This window comes from Chiloscyllium punctatum, chromosome 35 (assembly GCF_047496795.1).
Source record: "Chiloscyllium punctatum isolate Juve2018m chromosome 35, sChiPun1.3, whole genome shotgun sequence".
Taxonomy (NCBI): domain Eukaryota; kingdom Metazoa; phylum Chordata; class Chondrichthyes; order Orectolobiformes; family Hemiscylliidae; genus Chiloscyllium; species Chiloscyllium punctatum.
Window position 1 is genome coordinate 70,905,659 of NC_092773.1, and position 13,136 is coordinate 70,918,794.

Below are 13,136 nucleotides of genomic sequence, written 5' to 3' on the forward strand. Positions count from 1 at the left end.
AGGATCAAGAGGTGAATGTTTTTGCACACGTTCTGACGTGTTCCCCGAGAGAACAGTAATTTGTGGGATAGTTGGACAGGAATTTAGCGTACATTGTAAGATCAGTTTGGAAAGCAAACTCAAGAAAACTTGGAGTATTGATCGAGTGTGAGTTCTAGGAATACAGTTTATTCTTGGGATCTATTCATCAGTATCCAAGTTGGGAGTGCCACCAGTGTTGTGGAGAAACCAACGGAGACCAGGGAATTGAAGAGTTAAAAGGTAAGTAACCTGGCATGTTTTCAGACTGTGTAGTAAAACGATCCCGCTATCAGAGGTCACTGCACGAAGCAGAATGTGAAGAGAAAGACGAAGAAATTGAGGTTCAATTAGCGGGCACACTGTTTGATGTAATGGTTCAGGAAAACTGGAACTGACAGGGGGTCAGACAGAAGTGACTAGATGGAAGGCTAATGGACTTACAACTGAAAGACGAGACAATAACAGATATATATGTTGACGTATACTCAGAAAATGAGTCAGAGTTTATTCCTGATGGTTATTATTTTAAAATGGACACCATGCAGAAGAGTCGTGGGGAGAACTGGGCTGAAATACACAAGCTTGTGTTGGAAATAGCATTAAAGGACGGGTTATGGGTAATACATGAACTACCAGTACGAGGTCAAATGTGTGAATACGATTCAGGTTGAGGTATGAAAGCATATTTAATGGCCTTAAATGCAATTGGGATGTAAATAACGTTTGCCATCCATGTCATATGTTCCAATAGCTACGTAAGCCACAGCAGTAATAAAAGCAGCAACTTTATTGCAAATTAACACATCGGAAGAAGCTTTCATGCAGGTGATGACTAACTCTGCACATCTTGCCCCAAATTAGAAGCGAGAAGCAGTGCTTGTTAACCATAATGGAAATGGCAAACAAATTTGCGGAGACAAGTCCATTACGGAGGAAGAAGAACAAAAATAGTAGTCGCGGAATCAATAGCTTTCTTCACATGGCTTGGGCCACCCAGGAATACTCAATCAAACTAAGGACAAATTTTACTACTTGGCTATCTCACGAAGTGGTGGATGGTTTAGGAGTACAGCACTTTAAAATAAGTGCCTTCCATCCTGAATCCCAGGGAGCTTTAGAAATGAGGCATGAGACGCTGAATACCGTGTTAAGAGGGTACTGCCAGGTCCGCCCGAATGGTTGAGACAAAAGTATCCTAGTTGCATTGTTTGCCATTGGGCATGCCCCAAAACAAATCTCATAAGTTTATGCCCTTTGACGTAATATTCTGATATGAAGAGAGAGGCCCTTTGAAAATATTTATGGAGAAATTCATAGCGCCAAAGTAGGAGACCGCGCACTTGGATTATGTATCGGAGGTGATGCAGCGATAAAATCGGATAGGTGAGTTAGTTAAACAGCACCTGAAGTGGCACAGTGTAGAAAGGTACGGGGCAGATAAAATCTCTGAAATTCGGACGTTTTCCCGTGGGGATGACGGATAACCAATTGTAACATTCACTCAAAAGCCTGCCTTAGTGATCCCTATCAAATTGAGAAGAAAAGTTGAGTCAGGGAAAAACTCTCTCATAAAGGCGCTGGATTCAGTGTTGGGATCCCAGCTTCACTTTATATATAAATGATCTGGATTAAAAGGCTGGTGGCCCACTGGCAAAGTTCGTCTATGATACAAAGTTAGGTGAATAGGCAGGTAGTTCTGAGGGGTTGGGGAGGCTACAGAAAGGCTTGGACAATTCAGGAGTATGGTCCAAGATATAGCTGATGAAATGTAATGTGAGAGAATGCGGGGTTCACACTTTGGAAAAAAGAACACAGGCAAAGACTACTTTATGAACGGTGAGAAATTCATAAAGCCAAGGCACAATGGGATCTGGGAGTGCTAGTACAGGATTCATTGCGGAGTGACAGGCAGGTTGAGAACGTGGTTAAGAAAACAAATGCATTCTTGTCATTTCTCTCGAGAGGGTTGGAATGTAAAGGCAGTGACTTGTTACGATGACGTTATAAAGCTCTGGTGAAGCCCCATTTAGAATACTGTGTCCTATTGAGGACCAACCCTCAGGAAGGACATACTGGCACGGGAGCTCCTCCAGCGTAGATTCACACAGATGTTCGCTGAAATGGTATGTCTAACAAACGATGAATCGGTGAGGATACTGGGATTGTATTCGTTCGAGTTCAGACGTTTGAGGGGCGATCTAATAGAAACTTACAAGATGGCTTGGAAAAGGTGGACGCTAGGAAATTGTTTCTGCCTCGTGAGGATACTAGGACTCGTGGGCACAGCATTCGACTTAGAGGGGATCAATTAAAAAGTAAATGAGGAGACATTTCATCAGCCAGATGATGGCGGGCCTGTGGAATTCACTACCACAGAGCACAGTGGAGGCAGGGGCATTAAATGTCTTCAATGCAGAGATTGATAAATTCTCAATCTCACAAGGAATTAAGGGATACAAGTAGGTGGCGTTGAAATGCCGATCAGCCATGATTGAATGGTGGAGAGGATTGGATTGTCCAAATGGCCTTACTTCCATTCCTATTTCTTATGGTCTAATGGTCTACTGTGGATAGGAGAAAACTGTGACGGGCATTTAATATGAATATGTTGCAACCTTGTTACAACAGAGAGAGGGCACTGAAAATAAAACAGTTAACTACTGCACCACAGAATGAGAAAACAAAATAGGATGATGGGAATTTTGATGGACCACAAACTAAACAATGAGGAAGTCACTGAGTACTGTGATGCGTCAGTGAGTTAACTGTCTCAGGAGAAAAAAAAAACGCATTTGAAAGATAGCAGCAGTATAATGACAGTTGCAGGAATAACATGGGGAGGACTAATGCCATTGTGCATGGGGTAGAAGTAGGGAATGCTGTTCTGATAAAGCAACACCCCTATAGGATTAATCCTTTCAAAGCCACGCAAGGGTGGAAGGAGATGGATGGGAGCTCAATGAAAATATCACTGAACCGAGTCAGACTTTATCGAGAAATTTAGAAATTTAGTTACATTATGAAGTGGGAACTACTGCGTAGTGATGGGCAGATACCTTTATCAGAGAAATACAAAGAGGTTTCAGCGTTTGTGACTCCAAATAGGTTACATCAATTCAATGTGATGCACTTTGGAATGAAAAATGCACCAACCACATTCCAAAGGCTCATGACCTTATGGCTTATGGCTGCGTTAATAAACTGTGCTGTCCATCCAGGTGATGTAGTGATCGTTAGTGAGTCATGGGGAGATCACATGCTGCAGTTGGCAGAGCTCTTTGAACGATTAAGAGAAGCAAAACTAGTAATAAACTGAAAGAAATCAACACTCACGAAAGCAGAGGAGAGGTTCTTGTCACATGATATCGGTCATGCAATTTGGACACCAACGAGATAGGCATTGGAGCTGTACTGCTGTTCGAAGATCATGATGGAATTGAACGCCAGTTGGTTACTGCACACTAACCTCCATACCTTCCAGAGAAAATACTCTACGATCGAAAAAAAGGATTATTGAGTTTCGTACTGGCCTTCCAACAGTTTAATATTTATGTGACAAATGATGTGTCAGATCAAAACTAATAAAAGACAAGAATATGAGTATTATCCGTTGGAGTCTTTTGTTGCAGATTCTTAATGTAGACATTGTACATGTTATGGCTTATAAAAATTTGGTTACAGATGTGTTATTGCTGATTTAACAGAAAAACTCCACATAAGATTGAACGGATAACAATGTGATATATAGAAATACATATATGCGTGCGTGTGTGTGTGTGCGTGCGTGCGTGTGTGTGTGCGTGCGTGCGTGTGTGTGTCTGTATATGCGCGGTCGTGCACGCGCACAGGAATTAATATGAAATTACATTACGGCCCTATGCATTTCCTTGTAATGGTGGTTAAAACCTGAAAAAACATCTTTTCACTGTAATGGCTCATATCGTTTTGGTAAGTGGGGAGATGTTATAAAGTTGCGGGTGTCAAATGTATCTTAAAAAGAGAGTGAAGACTGTTTGGCAATGAGAGCTTTCAGGTACCAATCATGTGAATGACGAGCAGTATCAGAGTGTAATGGAAATTTGAAAATATACCACATTTCATTGTGAAACAAATACCCAAATTTCGGTTAGTATGTTTGCAAGGATACAAATTGATTTTAAAAAATCAGTTTAAATTATGCCCCAGCAAATTAAAAATTGATTATTTTGAATTTATTGTTTTGTAAATATCATACCCCTGAAACGATCCAATGCTTGGACATTAAAGAATCGGACATTTTGACAGCTAGACAGAGTGAGACTAAATGTCATCGATAGAGTAAACTGGCCGCAAATTACTCCCGGTCGAAGTTCCTTTTTTGTACCAAACATCCTTCCACGAAAATATCGAAGATGACCCAGGGAAACCTATAGCCAGAGGGAGATGGAAACTGACACTGAAAGACTTTGTGTGGTTTTGAAAATAAGTTGGTGAAATTTTAATTCATGGTTATTGGAAAAGTATATTTTTGTACAGTTGAAGGCCGATAACAATTCGTTAAGAGAAACTGGGCTTAAAGTTGTAAATCGTTTTGCTAAATGTTCACTTTTAGAGTTAAAGAATACATTGAGTATTTAAAATGTACTGGAATTTCGTAGTTCTTTGTCACTCGGACTGCGACAAAATCTGAGGCCAGGCCAATTTCCTGGGTGTTTGGTTTGTTCAGCAGGAGGGTTTTCCACCTTGTCGAAGCAGTGTCAAGCAAAACATACCTGACACACCCAATTACCGCAGAATATCCTGAAAAGTTACCAGAACAATTTCAGTGATTCCTATGATCAGGGACGACTGAACTGCCTTCCCATGCTTCATGTGCAACAACGACATCATAGTTCTTTTTTCTGTCACTGCCTCTGAGAGTTTGTGGTGGAATTTGCACGAGAGGATTAAAGTTGTCAGCATTCCAATGAGATGTTAGCGTTAGTTATTGCTTATCTGCAGCTGATATACTATCTTCTGTTAAATACACATTCTTGTTTAATATAGAAATGAAATCGCTGCAGTCTGTATGTGTTTCAATATTGAAAACATATATATATATATATATATATATATATATACACATATATATATAAATACATATGAGTACACACACACATACAGCCAGATCTGATTACCATTGCAGTAATCGCTGAGGCTAATTGGATTTGTGTTAGCCATGTGAATTGGAAAATATGTGAGCTCGGGAACAGACAACTGCAGTTTTGCTGACGACAATAAGACAATGACTATCCGAAAGTTCAGAATGTTTGACGACGAGCAGAAGTGCATTGGCGAAGTCGGCTCTGGTCACAACATAGAGTAATCGAGTTATAGAGGTGTACAGCATGGAAACACACACTTCGGTCCAACCTGTCCATGGCGACCGGATATCCCAACCCAATTCAGTCCGACCTACCAGCACCCAGCCCACATCCCTCCATATCCTTCCTATTCATACACCCATCCAAATGCCTCTTAAATGTTGCAATTGTACCAGCCTCTACAACATCCTCTGACAGCTCATTCCATAGACGTACCACTAACTGCATGAAAAAGTTGCACTTTAGGTCTCTTTTATATCTTTGCCCTCTCACTCTAAACCTTTGCCCTCTAGTTCTGGACTCCGCGGCATCAGGGAAAAGACTTTGTCAATTTATCCTATCCATGCCACTCATAATGTTGTACACCTTTATAAGGTCACCCATCAGCCTCCGACGCTCCAGGGAAAACAGCCCCAGCCTGTTCAGCCTCTCCCTATTGCTCAAATCCTCGAACCCTGGCAACATCCTTGTAAATCTATTCTGAACCCTTTCAAGTTTCACAACATCTTTCGGATAGGAAGGAGACCAGAATTGCACGCAATATTCCAACAGTAACCTAACCAATGTCTTGTACAGCCACAACATAACCTCCCGAATCCTGTACTCAATGCTCTGACCGATAAAGGAAAGCATACCAAACGCTGTATTCACTATCCTACCTACCTATGACTCCACTTTAACGGAGCAATGACGCGGCACTCCAAAATTTCTTTGATCAGAAAGACTCAGTCGGACTTTACTAATAAGTGCATAAGTCCTGCTAAGATTTGCTTTTGCAAAATAGAGGACCACGCATTTATCTGAATTAAACTCCATCTGCCACTTCTCAGCCCATTGCTACATCTGGTCAAGATCCTGCTATAATCTGAGGTAACACTCTTCGCTGTCCACTTCACCTCCAATTTTGGTGTCATCAGCAAACTTACTAACTGTACCTCTTATGTTCGCGTCCAAATCATTTATATTAACGACAAATGGTTGAGGACCCAGCACTGATCCTTGTGGCATTCCAGTGGTCACAGGCCTCCAGTCTGAAAAGCAACCCTCCACCACCACCCACTGTCTTCTACCTTCGAGCTGGTTCTGAGTCCAAATGGTTGGATCTCCTCACCTTGCTGACTCGTCTCCCATGGGGAATATTGTCGACGTCCCTTAATAAAGGACACATAGATCCCGTAAAACACTCTGCCCTCATTAAATCCTCCTTGTTAATTCATCAAAAAATAATTAATTCAATTTAACGAGAAGTAATTTCCCACACAGCACGCCTGACTATCCATAATCAGGCTTGCCTTTCGAAATACATTAAGTCTTGTCTCTTAGGATTCCCTCCACAACTTACCCACCGCCGACGTCAGACTCACAGGTCTGTAGTTGCCTGGCTTTCCCTTACATCCTTTCTTAAGTAGTGGTATCATGTTAGCCAGCCTAGTCTTGTGGCACCTTACCTGTGATTATCGATGACACAATTTTCAGCAAGTGACCCAGAAATTACTTGCCTCACTTTTCACAGTGTTCTGTGGTGTGTCCTGATCACGTCACGGGGATTTATTAACATTTATCCTGTCCAATACATCCGGCACTTCCTCCTCGGCAACAATTTTTTGGTTTACAAGATAACAACATCCATTTCCCCACAGACAACATCTTTCATGCCACAGGTGATACGTTATCGATGGGCCAAGGGCAATTATAATGCGATTAGGCAAGGTTAAGATACAGAGAATGTAGTAGCAAAATGCGAGGGATGCAGACAATGGAAATGTGAAGCTTGTTTAAGGAACAGATATTGAGTTTCCTCGATAGGTATGTCTCGATCTGGCAGGGAAGAAGTGAAAAGGTAAGGGAACCTTGGTTTATTACAGAAATTGCATCTCTTGTTAAGAAGAAGATTGAGGCTTATATGGTGAGAGACAAGGTGGTTCAGATGATGCAATAGAGCGTTACTGATTAGCTGGGAAGGATTTAAAGACAATGTTCAGAAGAGCAAAGAAAGGGCACGAGCAGTCTTCAGCAAGTAGAATAAAGGAGAAACCTAAAGCCTTCTGTAGGTATGTGAGGATTAAATTAATGACTAGGGTAGGAATAGGGCCAGTCAAAGACAGAAGTGGGATGATGAGTGGGGTCCCTGTGCATATGGGAGAAGTACTAAACGAACATTTTTCATCAGTTTCCACTCAGATAAAGGAGAATAATGTCGGGGAGAAGAATGAGATAAGAGATATTAGAATAGAAATGATCGATGTTACTTATGAAGAGGTGTTATCAATTCAGTTTGGTTGAAAGTAGACCAGTCCCCTGTGCTGGTTGGGATTTGTCTGAGGATTCTCTGGGAACCTAGGGAGGAGATATAAGAGCATTTGGCTTTGATATTTGAGTCGTCACTGTCTACAGGTTTACTATCAGAGGACTAGAGGATCGCACATGTGTGCCCTTGTTCCAGAAGCACAGCAGAGATGACCCGGTTAATGACATATCAGTGAACCATATTTCTGATGTAGGAAAGGTTTTGGAAAGGATTATAAAACTTAAGATGTATAATCATCTGGAATGCAATACTTTGATTTCAGATAGTCAACATTGTTTCGTCAAGGGCAGGTACTGTCTCACAAACCTCATTGAGTTTTTTTTTGATAATGTGACCAATCATGTAGATGAGGGTAGAACAGTTGACGTGTTATGCATGGATTTTAGTGAATACGCTTTTAAGGTTCCATGTGATAAACTGTTTGAGAAAATGCAAAGGCATGGGATCTAGGGTCATTGAGCCATTTGGATTCGAAACTGGCTTCCTGAAAGAAGACAGCGAGTGGTGATTGATGGGAAATATGCAACCTGGAGTCCAGTTACTGGTGGTGTGTCACAAGGATCTGTTCTGGTACTACTGCTGTTTGTTATTTTTATAAATAACTGAGACGCATCATAGGTGTATGTATGAGTCAATTTACAGATGGCACTGAAGTCGGTGAAGTAGTGGACAGTTTGGAAATATGTTACAGGTTGCAGGGCGACTTGGATAGACTGCAGAATTGGGTTGAGAGTTAAAAAATGGAGTTCAATGCAGCTAAATGTGAGGTGATGCATTTTGGGAAGAATAACGGGAAGGCAGAGTATTGGGTCAATGGAACGATTGTTGGTAGTGTGGATGTGAAGAGGGATCTTGCAGTCCATGTGCATAGATCCTTGAAAATTGCCACCCAGGTTGAGAATGCTGTTAAGAAGGCATATGGTGTGTTAGGTTTCATTTGTAGAGGGAATGAGTTCCGGAGCGGCAATATCATGCTGCAAATATACAAAACGCTAGTGCGGATGCATGTCGGGAAGAATGTGAAAGCATTGGAAAAAGGTGCAGAGGAGATTTAGATTAGATTTCCTACAGTGTGGAAACAGACCCTTCGACCCAACAAGTCCGCATCGACCCTCGCAACATAACCGAACCCAGACCCATTCTCCTATATTTGCCCCAGCTAATGCACCTGGCAATACGGGCAATTGAACATTGGCAATTCACCTGAACTGCATATTTTGGGACTGTGGGAGGAAACTGGAGCACAGGCACAGGGAGAATGTGCAAACTCCACACAGACAGTTGCCCGAGTCTGGAATTGTAACCGAGTCCCTGGCGCTATGAGGCATCAGTGCTAATCACCGAGCCGCCATGATGCCTGGTCTGGAGGGAATGCCTCATGAGTAAATGCTGAGAAACTTGGGTCTGTTCTCATCGGAAAAAAAGGCTCAGATGAGATTTGATATAGATATACAAGATGATCAGAGGATTAGATAGGTAGACATGAAAGTTATTTTCCTAGGATGATGACGTCAGCTTGTACGAAGGTACATAACTACAAATTGAGATGTGATAGATTTGAGACAGATGTCACAGGCAGGTTCTTTACTGAGACAGTGGTAAGGGCGAGGGATTCCCTGCCTGCCAGTGAAGTTAACTCAGCCACATTATGGAGATTTAAACAATCCTTGGAGAAGCACATGGCTGATGATAGCAGTTTGTAAGGCGATAAGCTGAGAATAGTTCAAAGGTCGGCGCAACATTGAGGGCCGAAGGGCCTGTTCTGCGCTGCATTCTTCTATGTTCTATGTTCTATGTCCTTCCCCACAGTAAGCATTCATACAAAGCACAGGTTTCATATCTCCCCATCTCGAGCAGCACCAAACAGAGACGGACTTATTGATTTTTATGCTGTCCCGCTACTCTTCACAAACTCCTCTTTGCCCTGAATGTATTTATAAAACCAGTTATGACTGACTTCAACAAAGCAGCATGCTACAATTGAGCTAAGTAGAACTCAAAACTACAATAGACTGATTCAAATTCAGACGTGTTATCCATTACACCACAGGGCCGACCCACCGTCGACTTCCTCTCTGCTTTTCCATAAGTAATGGAGACATTTATATCGGGGGGATACAAGATTACAAAGGTGAAGAACCAGCAAAGATAATTAGCGTGACTGCTTTAATTCAATACGTCACACTTTGTGAAGCAGTGCCTTTCACTGGCAAATTGAATACATTCGTCTTCAGGTGCCTCCTTCAGTGTTGCCTGCATGTCTGCTGGACGTTTCCATTGCTGTATTCACAGTCACTACGCGATTACATGATCCACTCCAGTGAAATGCACGTTCATAATCGGAGTCATGGGCTCTTCCTTTCAAGACCCTGAACAAGTTCAGCGAGAAATCTCTGGTCATTTCTAGCCCGGCATCTGGAATCAGACGAGTGTTACGACAACCTTATTGGTGCTACCCGCTCACCGAAGACCAGAGCGACAAAATGAGGCCCTGTGACCACGAGCCTGTTCTGTGCCGTCCTGCAGTACATCTTCAGAACAATGTCAGATTATGACAGCTCCGCTTTCTTCACATTGAAATCCATTGCGATAATATGAACTTTTTCGAAGCTTGGAGTGACCAACGTTGCAACTGAAGTTTGTTATGGAGTCAACGACAGATACAACAGTGTCTACAAGTCAGGTTGTAAGTTTTACAGTCAGCATCACAGGAGTTCCCTGACAAGGATTCCGAGTTTGCATCGCACAGACCTGGATATAATTCCCACTCAAGTAATGAAGATTTATTCCTCTTTTTGTGAATTATTAGAATGAAAACAAATTCTTGCTTGCATGCAGAGCACACACCCAGATCCTGCCAGAATCGGTCAGTGATTGTTTCCATTCGTATATAACGACAAAGGCAGCAGATACACGGGAAACAACCACCGCAAATGCCCCTCCAATCATATCACCTTTCTGAGTTGGATGTATCTCGCTGATCCTTCAGTGTCGCTTAGTGTAAATCCTGGAAATTCCCCAACAGCGGTATCATGGCTGCATGTCTGTGGTGAGAAGTTGAAAACTTCAGGAAAGTAATTTATCCCCTCCATCACTGTGGTAATTCTGGATAGGCAGTGAATCCTTTCCCATTGAGTGACAACTAAACTCCAGGAATCCTTTTCGAAAATTTAAAGGTTCCTATCAGACATCTGCAATCGTTTGAAATAAGTTGAGACGTGGACGAAGACAGTAAAATAAAGCGATAGACAATGATGCCTGGGAGGCATAAGGCAGGAAGTGAGTGTGGAACTGATAGTGCAAACCTCAATGTCGGTGCCATTGGGTCAGCTTTTACTGCCCAATGTTTATACTTACTTACACATTGCACCTCGTCAATTCACCACAATGACCTTGTTCCTCTTGATGTGAGGTCCCCTCTGTGTGTGTTAACGTGGTTCATGGGCCCCGATAGAATGGACACATCCTCTTCCTCCTGTCACTTTAACCAGGTGAAACTACCAGTTTTAAATGAATGCAAGAAGAGATTATGTTTTTCTGTGTCTTTTCAGTGAAGAATTTTCAGCTTTAAACTGTTTGTATTTGAAAATACGAGGATTTATTGCAATTCTCTGTTAGCAATATTGATCTGAAAACACATGTCCAAGCACTGTGAGGAAGTGGTTAAGCATCTTCACATATAGGTGAGTAAGCGCGTTTCTACTATGGCGCCGTGGCTTAGTTGGTTAAAGCGCTTATCTCGTAAATAAGAAAGCTGGGGTTCAACTCCCAGCGGTGCCTACTTGTTGCGTGCACGTTTGGGCTTTGTGTTTCAAGTCTTCACAAAAGTAACTCAGTGTTGTTTTGCACTTTCACGCTGTTATGATTTGGTGATCCAGGTTAGGTTCCAACAGTGAATGCCACTTTTTTTATATTCCGAACTATTACTTATATCTGTGGTTTCTTTCCACTATTCCAGAAGCACTCCTGCTTCTCCTCATCTTATATTCCCCCTCCTTCATTCCCAGTTGGGTCGGAACAACGAGATGAGGCAGGAGACGCTGCAGATTTGCCGGGGAATATTGTGGTAATGGCAGAGATAGCACCAGCTGTTCACTCTCATTCTCTGATGTCACCGTTCATACACTTAAACTAACAGTATATACATCGTTGTGCTTCTTTATTTGTAGTCTAATTGTTTTATTTTTCCTGGTGGATTAGGAATTCTATTTTGAATTCGAAACAGTCATAATTGTTTGAGGAAGAAGTGTCGCCTTGCCTGGTTTGAAGTGGCAGACACATTATCCGGAGAATGTGAGCCCAGTTCAATGCACTAATGTCAGTGGACAAAAAGCCTCTCAGCAGCTCCACACTCAAACTGTCACGAAATGTCAGACTTTTCATAGAGCTGAAATAGGTAATGAGCTGGATGAACAGACAGAGTGTCGGAGAATGTGAAACAGGAAGAGGGTGGGACAAAGAGAGACAGATGGAGCAATGTGCTGAGTTAGACACTGAAAGGACCAATTCTCCATTCGACATTGCTGCAAACCGAGAAAAGGGAAACGAAAGAAGGCAATCATTTAAGCACAGCCTTTCACCAGCTGAGAGCAAAGGAAACAGCATTACAGTCAATAAAGTCCTTTTGAATTTATAAAGGTGACGGTTGTCTGGCATTGAGATATTTTGATAAAAATCCTGATTCAACAGATAAGACTGATAATTTCCCAGCATTATAATATAGTAATGCATAAGGAACGGATTTCTGTCGATCTAAAACATTAACTCAATTTTCTCCACAGACGCTGTCAGGCCTGCTGACTTTGTACAACAATTCATGGTTTTGTTCAGATTTACATTATCAAAAAAAATGAAAATAAACATCCTGTTGATCGCTTCATTTTTAAAACCCATCAGAAAATAAAACTGGTTACACTCTCAGACACAAATATACATTACACCGACTGTACACATGCAAACATGCAAACCCACTTTCAAATTTAGGCCGTGGCAGACCCAAGACCGAACGTCTCCTTATCGTCTTCGAGTCTCGACAACGCATTGGGAAATCACGTTTTCGCGACCTGCCAAATGCACAACTGTCAAATTGACTGGCTGTAACACCAAGCTCCATCGAAACAGCCTGCCCTTGGCAGAGTGGGAGCGGGAGAATAATATTGATTCACAGATACGTTTTCAACTACAAATTCACTCTGTCATCACGACCACGTTATTACATCTCAGGAACAGTACCTGACTGTATCGCACCTCAACAGAAAGTGACAACTTTAGATGCTGAAGATCAAAGTCAATAAGTGTAGCACTTGGAAATCACAGCCTGTCAGGCATCATCTAAGGAGCAGGGAAATCGACGATTCAAGAATTCCTGATCAACATCTTGTACGCGAAACATAGAATTTCCTGCTCCCCGGATGCTGCTTGACCAGCACCACACTTTTTGACTCTATTCCCAACTCAGCTGATCT

General features: G+C 42.1%; 1 non-coding gene across 1 annotated transcript; it reads left to right on the forward strand.

Moving 5' to 3' along the window:
* Positions 1-11,377: 11,377 nt before the first annotated feature.
* On the forward strand, positions 11,378-11,451 carry trnat-cgu (transfer RNA threonine (anticodon CGU)). Its single transcript has one exon. It is a non-coding gene; the product is annotated as a tRNA-Thr (tRNA).
* Positions 11,452-13,136: the final 1,685 nt, after the last annotated feature.